The sequence below is a fragment of the Rhinopithecus bieti genome, unplaced genomic scaffold (genome assembly GCF_001698545.2).
Source record: "Rhinopithecus bieti isolate Rb0 unplaced genomic scaffold, ASM169854v2 scaffold_79532, whole genome shotgun sequence".
Taxonomy (NCBI): Eukaryota; Metazoa; Chordata; class Mammalia; order Primates; family Cercopithecidae; genus Rhinopithecus; species Rhinopithecus bieti.
In genome coordinates this window covers 348,015-358,519 of record NW_016830370.1, presented here as the reverse complement: position 1 = coordinate 358,519, position 10,505 = coordinate 348,015, and the positions used below count along the sequence as shown (strand labels likewise).

At 43.7% G+C, this 10,505-nt stretch overlaps 1 pseudogene; it reads right to left on the bottom strand.

Moving 5' to 3' along the window:
- Window positions 1–519: 519 nt before the first annotated feature.
- On the bottom strand, window positions 520–5,885 carry LOC108524354 (serine/threonine-protein phosphatase 2A 55 kDa regulatory subunit B alpha isoform-like; annotated as a pseudogene).
- Window positions 5,886–10,505: the final 4,620 nt, after the last annotated feature.

Below are 10,505 nucleotides of genomic sequence, written 5' to 3'. Positions count from 1 at the left end.
AGAGGCATTTTTTAAAACAGAAACTGAAAATTTGTCACTAACAGTGCAGCACTAAAATAATGAAGGAATTCCCTGTAGGTAGGAAAAATAATTCCTGACAGACGCACAGAGATTCGGGAGGCAGAGAGGAACAGAGATGAGGGGGAAATGGGGGGAAATCTAAATGAGTATTAGCTGTCCATGGCTGCACTGTATGGTGGGGCCTAGTGCAGTGAGAGCCGGTGTGGCTGGAGGAGCGGTACGGGGAAGGCCAGGAGAAGGGGGATTGGGTGAGAGCTGAGGCCCTCGCATCATCAGGAAAATTGAATTTACGTTAGACTTTTAAAAGTCAAGATTGTTCGCACAATTCCTAGGAAAATCATAAACTAATGTTTTCTTTTTGTATTTAATTTTTAAAAGGTGGGTGTGTGCTCCACAATGGTACAGGAATGAGGATACACAGTTAAATCTCACAGTGTGACTGAAGGCCTTTGCTGTGTCTGACATTACCACAGCAGAGGGCGTAAGGACTGGAGGAAACCAACGCCAGTGCAGAGAATCGAGTCCACGAGGCCCGAAGGCGCAAGCGGACAGGGAGGCACCACCGTGCGCGATCCACGGAGCTCTCCTCACGCAGCTGTAAAGGCGTGCTGTTGGTGACTCGCTGTCAGACACAGGAAAGGGGCACTGCAAAAGAGTGCTCTTATCATCACGAAGGCTGATTCAGCCACTGCAACTAGGCAGGAAGGGGGTTCTCTGGCTAGGAATGCCAGCCCTAATTTACCGTCTTGAAACACACACAGATTGTACTGGCTGCAGCCCGCTACTTTCCTTGGGGTGCCAGGCTCACACGGGATTTCCTTGCTGGAGTCACTGATTTCATCTTCTTTTGCTTGCTGTCTGCACGGACTTTGCACGGCTTCAGAATTGTACCAGGCTTACTGCTTTCCTGTGATACCTCTAGGGTTAGGTCTTGTTTTGTGTTCCTGTCAAACATTCTGAAATTACTGTAAGACCCAGTCACAACACTGTCAGATCCATTCCAACAACAATTGAATTAGTCAGACACATGGTCCTTTTCACACAGTGCACAGTTTATTTCCAAGCTACTCGTGCACCTGTTACATTTCCACAGGTTTTTTTTTTTTTTTTTTTTGAGATGGAGTCTCACCCTGTGGCCCAGGCTGGAGTGCAGGGGCGCAATCTTGGCTCACCACAACCTCCACTCCCCAGGTTCAAGTGATTCTCCAGCCTCAGGCTCCCAAGTAGCTGGGATTACAGGCGTGCGCTACTGAGCCTGGCTAATTTTTGTTATTTTCAGTAGAGATGGGGTTTCTCCATGTTAGCCAGGCTGGTCTCAAACTCCTGACCTCAGGTGATCTGCCTGCCTCGGCTTCCCAAAGTGCTGGGATTACAGGTGTGAGCCACCGCGCCCGGCCATGTTTTCCATATTGAAGTTCTAATTTTTGACTAACAAATGGTCTCTATCATCATATTTGACCACTATGGCTGAATTTTACATCAGAAATAAAGGAGATGATTTCAGACAAAAATGACCCGTTGCTGGAATCATCAGGTTCTTCAGCGTAGAATGCCTATCACAGAGGGCAGACACTCTCATGTCACATGAGCAAATAGTTCCTTTACTGCTGCTAGATACAGATGTGTTACAGCTGTTCGGATGGAATTCTGCAGCTGAAATCACCTCTTAGCTCTTCCACATTGTCAGGCGTGATATCCACAATATTAAAACTCCTGTCTATAATTTCCAGATGCCAAAGACTTGATTTGTTTTTTTTTTTTTTTTTTTTTTTGAGATGGAGTCTCACTCTGTCGCCCAGGCTGGAGTGCAGTGGCATGATCTCAGCTCACTGCAAGCTATGCCTCCCAGGTTCACGCCATTCTCCTGCCTCAGCCTCCCGAATAGCTGGGTCTACAGGTGCCCACCATCATGCCCGGCTAATTTTTTGTATTTTTTTAGTAAAGACGGGGTTTCACTGTGTTAGCCAGGATGGTCTCGATCTCCTGACCTCATGGTCTACCCACCTTGGCCTCCCAAAGTGCAGGGGATTACAGGCATGAGCCACTGCGCCCGGTCAAAGACCTGATTTTAATCTGCAAATCGCCTGCAGATAAATATGTTTCAAAATCACTATTAACAGGAATTGAGTTGATGTGACAAGTATGAGCATTGGCAGATGCTCTTTGTGGAGCAAAAGACTGGCACTCACAGTGCAGTAGCCGTGGTGGCATCTCTACACACTCCACCTTCCTCTTCAAGTTATATCCTTCTAGTCTTTTGTCCCTTTCACTGATTTTCCATAATTGTATTGTTTTATTATTGGTAGACAATACTGAGCAGAATTTTTCTTGGGTTACCACCTAGTTTTGTGGAACTTTTCTTCTCTTTCTGAACTTTTCAAGTGGTCAAACTCTGGCTCATGGTTCTGAAAGGTCCTGTAAACATGGTATTCCCTTCTGCTTAGAAGATGAGATTTTGTTCATCTGCTCCTGTTGAAGGATTATGACTCTGCCACCTGTATCTCCAGTTCCGACTAATTCTCCAGAATGAATAAATCCTACTATGGAAGAAAAAAGCTAATGAAATAGTTATGGTCAATAGTTAGAGAAAAATTAATAAAATTCCACACCACTTGTGACATCATCTGCTACATCATCATCTATTGCTACTTTCACCTGAGAAACTTCTACTGAGTGTCATCCCTCCTCCAGCTCCTACCGTGGGGAAACAAAAATACACATGTGGCCCCATTAGCTTTCACCTTGTGAAGGGCTCTTCCTTCTCCGTGCAAAAATATCTGTACATACACCTAAGAAAGCTTGCAGCAGCAGGTAAACTACTTTCCTTGGCCTAAATGTTGGTTACATTCTAAGTGTGAAAAATTTACTGAGGTATACACTCATAATGTGTGTACTTGGCTATGTGTTATACTTCAATAAAAGTTCATAGAAATTGTTAACTAAAACTTGGAAATATTTAAAAATGAATATACTTCTAGGTAACACATGGGTCACAGGAGAAACTGAGCAGAAATCTCAAAATTCAAAGATAAAAATGTAATATAATCAAATATGTATACTGCAGGCAAAAGTGAACACAGAGGGAAAGTTATGACCCTACCGTGTAAATATTATAGAGGAAAGGTTGAAAATTAATCCTGAGCAACCACCTTAAAGAACAAATTAAATCCAGACAAAAAGGAAACGATAAAGATAATTAACAAAACAGGAAACAAATATAAAATGGACACAATCAAAAGAGCTAAAAATTAGTTTTTGAAAATACAGTCATCCTTCAGTACATGAGGGGAAACTGGTTCCAGGACCCCATGTGTGCCAAAATCCAAGCATACTAAAGTTCCACAGTTGGCCTTGTAGAACCTGCGTACAGGAAAGGTCAGCCCTCCATCTGAGCAGGTTTTGCATTCCATGAATATTTTTGATCTGCATCTGACTGGAAAAATATCTACGTATACATGGACACACATAATTCAAACCTGTTGTTCAAGAGTCCACAGTACTAATAAAAATCACTAACATTTGGCACAACTGGTCAAGAGAAAAGAGAATTCATAATACCCACTATTAAACAAGGGGCATCATTAATGGAACTTACAGACGTGAAAAATATGAGTGTATTACAAGCACACTGATGACAAGAAATTTGAAAATTCCAATGAAATGCACTAATTCCTAGAAAAATACAATTTACTTAAACTGACTCAGGGAGAATCAGGAACTTTAAATAGTTCCATGTCTAATAAAGATATTAAATCCCTAGTTTAAAATCTTTGCACAAAAAACTTACTGGACCTAAATAGTGTCACTCCTGAATTCTACCAAACATTTAAAGCAATAACCCCAATCTTACAAAAAAATTTTCCAGAGAGGAGAAAAATAAAAATAATTTATAACTTGTTTTATGAAACTAGAATAGACCTGATTTACCAAAATGTGAAAGGGGCATTACAAGAAAAAAAATTTACAGGTCCAGCTCTCATATGAACACAGGTGCAAAAAACCCCATGCAAAATAGTAGCAAACTGAATTTACTTACAGATACAAGCTCTCTTATATCACTACAAAGTTGAATTTGTTCCTAGAATCTAATGTGGGTTTCAAATTGGAAAAACAAATGCAACTCACCACATTAACAAAATAAATGAGAATAATTAAATGATAATCTCGACAGCTATAGAATAAGCTAATAGTTACAGTCAATAATTATAAAAAAATTAACAAAATTCAATACCATTCATGATGATTAAAAAAACACCTTAGCAAAAACTTAATGCACATATGATACTTGATGAAATACTGAAAGTTTGACCTTGAAATCAGGAAAACGTCGAGGGCGCCAGCTAATGCCACTACTTCTACTCAGCACTGTACTGGACGTCCCAGCCAATGCCGTAAAAAAAAAAAAAGGAAGTGCATAAGCATTACAAAGAGAAATCTAAAGCAGTCCTTATTCAAAGATAACGTGTTTGCATATGTAAATGTTCTAGCAGAATCTACACATAAACCAACAGAGTTATCAAGTAAATTCTGCAAGGTCACTAGTGAAAGTTAAGAAAATCGACTGCATTTTTATATACTAGCAATAAGCACTTAAGAGATAAATTTTTTTAAAACTGTAACAGCAGTCCAAATCATGAAATACCTAAGAAAAATACTAACGCTGATGCACAAAGCCTCTCTAAAGAACAGTAAGTGCACAATAAAAATCCCAACAGGATTCTGTGTGTGTGGAAATTGCCGAGTTGCCTCCAAAATATATGTGGACATGTAAAGATGAATGTAGGCCAACTGGTGTATCAGACAACCCCCAAATCTCAATGGCTTATTGTGGGGACACTTGTTTCTTGCCCACACAATAGTTCAAGACCAGGCTCAGTGGGTGGCCTTCCACACAGGCCCTGGGCCCAGGTCACCCTTACCCCAGCAGCTCTGCTCTGTTCTCCTGAGCTTCTATGGTGAGGGAAGGGCGGTGGAGGGCTGTCCAGGAGGCTGTTTTTATGGGTCAGGCCTGGAAGTGGCCTTCATTGCTCCTGCTTGCATTTCAGCATGGGAAGGTAGATGGGGAGAATGAGTACAGCCAGGTGCCCAGGAACAGAGGGAGCAGGTGTGGGGATGACTGCCCAGCCTGGCCCGGTCTGCCATCTGGTCACTGGTATCCAGGTCACTCCTCCCCTACTCAGAAAGTCACTCCCCCAGAGTGGAGCACCCCCAACACCACTGTCACTGCCCAGCTCAGATGCTGGGGCAACTGGGTCCCGATTTGGCCTGCAATCTACGAGCTAGAAAGACAATGAACGTGTCTGCATCCTTGCTGTGACCTGACATCTAATGGGGGCACCGGGCAGGACAACTAAGAAACACTCCCCACCGCACCAAGGGAGAAGGAAGAACACAGGTGCATGTCATGAGGTATTTGAGGATGGGTGCTGGGGGCTCCTTCCCCAGGGAGAGCCTGGGCTAGATTGCAGCTCTGCCTTCTGGGGGAGCTCTCTTGTCTGCTGTCTCCAAGCCCTGCTTCTGCCTGCTGGGGTTCCCATCAAGTGAAGTGAGGCAGAAGTGCTGCCTCAACTTTCAAGGCCTTCACCCTCGAGACTTATCTCTTACCACTTGGAGTTCAAAAGCAACTGGTGTGTCCATGACTGTGGGGCATCCTCATCCTTCATCTCCTTACTATAGCTACTCCTTTCCACGTGTGTGTAAAAACCGGCACAGTCTAGCTTACACTCTCCTTCCTCAAGGAGGCAGATGCGGGGGGAGCACAGCCCCTGCTCTGTTCCGGGCTCACCGGAGTCTCCCTTCCCGTCAGCCCGGCCACCCACCACATCCCCCGGCACATCCTTCAGTCTGCCCTGCTCCCTGGCCATCCATCACCCAACCAATACGGTGGTGCCCTATTTTGTGCGTTCAGTCGTAATGGAGCATTTTAATGACAAACAAATCAATATATAAAGATATCTCAGGTGGTGACACACACTGCGAAGCAGAATAATCCAGGTCGAGGAACACAGCGTCAGAGGCTCACTTTTACACAGTGGTGTCTGTCACAATCAGGTTTGGGGAAGTTCACTTATAAAACTGTTTTGTTTTAAAGACAAAACAACATGAGAATAAAAACGATCAGAGGGTACTGCACTAAGCGAGGGTAAGAACTGCTTCGTGAAATTGATTTCACGGAAGTACTCACGCACGGATGCACCCACGTGCAAAGGCACACGCTGCCATAATATAAAGCGTCCCTTCTATTGCAGGTCAGGGTCAAAGAAGCCAGCATGACCCAGAGCTACTGGTGATGTCTCCTGACATTCCACAGACACCTTAAGGCTGCGGGGGTTGGAGCCTGTGGCCATCTGAGAGGACATTCCAGTCAGAGGGAACAGGAAAGCCAGGCACTGAGGTGGAAGACCCTGGCTCCTGGAGAGGCTGTAGGCCAGAGTTGCTGCCTGGGGACCACGAGGCTGCCAGAGGCCAGGCCACAGGGCCTACAGGCGTGGGGGACTTTGGCATTGACTCCTGGAAAGTTGGGATGCATTTACGCAGATCCCTCTGGCTGCAGGGTGAAGAGGCTCTAGGAAGCCAGAGTGAGAGGAGGAGGAACCAGAAGCTCCTATGGCGGGTGGAGCAACAGGGAAAGGAAGACCAGCATTCGGAAGAGACTACGGAAGAAAGAGCCCACACAGTCTGTGATGGTTTAGAGAAAGAGAAGCAGGAACAACTTCCACATTCTAAACAATTTTACTTACACACACACACACACACACACACTCAGACACACAGAAAGGAACACATGCCTTTTTAAACGCCCATCAAATATGAACAATTACCATGTATTAAACCACAATGAAAATCCTGATAATTAAAAAACCCACATAGCCATATTCTCTCATCAGAATGCCACAGGACTAAAAATTAACGATGAAAATGACAGGGAGCTAAAATCTAACCACTTGGAAACTAACGCATATCCTTTCAAATAATTCTTGAGTTAAAAAAATAAAAAGACAGATTAGAGCTTATTTAGAAAAGAGAGAAAAGCGGTAGTCAAAATGATATAGAATAGCAGTGCACAGAAAGACACGGATGGTCTTAAATATATTTACTAGAAAACAAGAAAGTAAGTAAACGACCTGAACATTCCACCCAAGCTAGAGAAAGGCTAAGGGCTCACCAGCCTCCAGTCTGACCATGTGACAGGGCTTAGTGCGGGATCACTACGTGAGGAGCAGAAGCAGGCAGTCACTGAGCCCCTAAGCTGCCACACGTGTGGAGGAAAATAAAGTATTTTCTGTTAAAAGTGTAAACATTTACATCTTTTTCCCTTGCTTTTCATCACTTCGGGAATTTATGTCACAGAAATATTCTTACAAGTGTGGAGAGATATTAGTTAAAAATGTTCACTGGAAGGTTGTTTGAAACAGCGAAAAACCGAAAAAATCCAAAGGCTCACTGATAGGAAAATACTAAAATATAATGCAGTCATTTTAAGAGTGAGTGTGCCCAAAATATAATGTCAACTGAGAAGACACCACTTTTTTTTTTTTTTTGAGACAGTCTTGCTCCGTCACCCAGGCTGGAGTGCAGTGGCGTGATCTTGGCTTACCTGCAGCCTCGGTCTGCCGGGTTCACGCCATTCTCCTGCCTCAGTTCACACCATTCTCCTGCCTCAGCCTCTCGAGTAGCTGGGACTAGAGGCGCCCGCCACCACACCTGGCTAATCTTTTGTACTTTTAGTAGAGATGGGGTGTCATCGTGTTAGCCAGGATGGTCTCAATCTCCTGACCTCATGATCCGCCTGCCTTGGCCTCCCAAAGTGCTGGGATTACAGACGTGACCTACCGTGCCTGGCCGAGAAGACACCATTTTTATGAAACGGTAAATCACAGTAACACACATAGAACAGGTGCCAAACTCCTGATCACTGTCATCTCTGGGAAACAGGATCTGGGGACTTACACATTTGCCATTATAATTTCCTGTACTGTATGAATGTTGCGTAACTTTGTATTATGTTTGTAATCAGAGAAAAACAACTATTATATTTAAATCATCACACCAAATGCACATTTTGGAGATCAGGCAGAGAAAAGACCAATCATTTGTTTATAACAATAACACGTTAAACTGAGTATTTTATAGAGAGAACAAAAGGCATTGTTTTAAGTCTTCAGCAGTAATTGATTACAAACTTACTTTACGAACAACACTCTTAATTATATATGACCCCTATACAAATCCAAACTCTATCACCTGCTTCAGGTGCTTGTATTGTGCTAAAGAAATCTATTTAATCCACTTTCATTTCCAGGAACACAGCACGATTCAACAACCTAGGAATAAGGTCAATCTACAGCTAAGAAAGTTTTAAAAAACGTAAGTTTTAAAAACTAAATCCTAACTGCATTTTGATCACTCAGATATCTTTGTTTACGTAGCAGAGTGACTGAAAATTTTAGACACCACAAATGACTAAAAATTAAATAACAAATTTAAAAGGAAATATGACTGTGATTAAGATGCAGATACTACAGATTTCAACTTACATGTTTTGAAAGTAAAACTGTACGACAAGGAGCTTTACAAATCAAGCATTCATTCTTTTCACCTGTAAGATAAAAATAGGCTTTATTATATTAGACTGACTACTGCTTTTAAGTATGTATACACGCAGACTTTACAATGTTTCTTCAAGAAATAAGCAGGATTATATCACAGGTTTTCATGTTCTGACAGGATGAGGCTGTGGGTTCTGGTACAGTTGGAAGGATTTATAGAACTAACATCCTTTTCCCCTCCTTTGCAAATATGCACAAAAACAGTGACCATAAAGATCAACAAAACTTAAGGCTAAGTCTATCCCAGGTATTTATTACAATTAGGCTTTTTTTTAATTAAAATTTAAAAAATTTTTTGAGACAAGGTCTTGTTCTGTTGGCCAGGCTGATCTGCAAGTGGCATGATCACAGCTCACTGCAGCCTTGACTCCCCGGTGCTCAACAGTCTTCCCCTCTCAGCCTCCCTGAGTAGCTAGGACCACAGACGTGTGCCACCACGGCCAGCTAATTTTTAATTTTTTTTTGTAGAGACAAGGTCTCACTATGTTGCCCAGGCTGGGCTCGAACTCCTGGGCTCAAACAATCCTCCCACCTCAGCCTCCCAAGGTGCTGGGATTCCAGGCATGAGCCACTGTGCCTGGCCATAATTAGCTTTTTCTTTTTTTTCTTTTTTTGAAACAGAGTTTCACTTTGTCACCCAGGCGGGAGTGTAATGACGCGATCTTGGCTCACTGCAACCTCCAACTCCTGGGTTCAAGCGATTCTCACACCTCAGTCTCCCAAGTGACTGGGAGAACAGGTGCCCACCACCACACTTGGCTAATTTTTGTATTTTTAGTAGAGACTGGGTTTTGCCATGTTGGCCAGGCTGGTCTTGAACTCCTGACCTCAGATGATCTGCCCACCTCGGTATCCTGAGATACTTTGAAGTGCTGGGATTGTAGGCATAAGCCACCATGCCCAGCCCATGATTAGGCTTTATAGTGATATCTTAATCTAAAATTTTCAACTATTCAAAATGAACCTCAAGCTTGATTTTCTCACGAGTCAGGTTGGAGCCCAGGCCTGACCAGGCACTTTGAGCCTTCATGCTCCTGTCATTCCAGGGAGGACACCAGGCCCAAACCTGAACAAGCCTGGTGGATTTCTCCCCTCCTCTGGGTCAGCGCAGCTAGAACTAGGAGAAAAACATCTCTTAAGTGAGAGGAGTGAGAGGTGGATTCACAGACTTGAGGATTCCAGCGCTGCTGAGTCAGCAACACTGCTGGGCAATCCTGCTTCTCCTGGGTGTTTTCTGCCCCATTCCCCATGGGGCTGTTCAAACCAGGGCCCTCCTATCATCTACTGAGAAGAAGCCCTGGCTCATTACCTACCTCAATTTCTCTGCCCTCTCCTCTAGACTGACCCACCACAGAACAACCCACTTCACTCTACCTCCTTCCTTTCTGCCTTCGAGGGAGCATCTCTTCCAGTCCAAGCCCAGGCTTTCCCTTGTGTATCCACACTCACCTCAGGGTCCGCAGCTCCCAGCACACAGAACGGTGTCCTACTGTGGAATGAGGGGTCCCCTTCTAACAGCCTCCAGAATTGTCTCCTTTCCTCTCTTCTTCAAGTTGCCCTCATGCTAAAAACATCTACCCTTGACAGTAGGTCCCTTCCCTTCCGCTCTTTAACTGCGAATTCTGGAGCAAGAAAATTCCTCTTCTGCACCATCACAGCCAGGAGTCATGCAGTAAAAGATTAACAGAGCTGACTCATAAAAATCTAAAAGCTCTTACAAGGGAGGAGGATTAACAGACAAGACAGAGAGGAAATCACGTGCAGCCAATAGACAAAGGGGTTGATGCCTGATCTATAAAGAGTGCTCACAAGTCAATTAAAAGGAAACACCTCAATAAAAGGCTATGAGGAGACCTGAACAGACAGGAAAAAAAT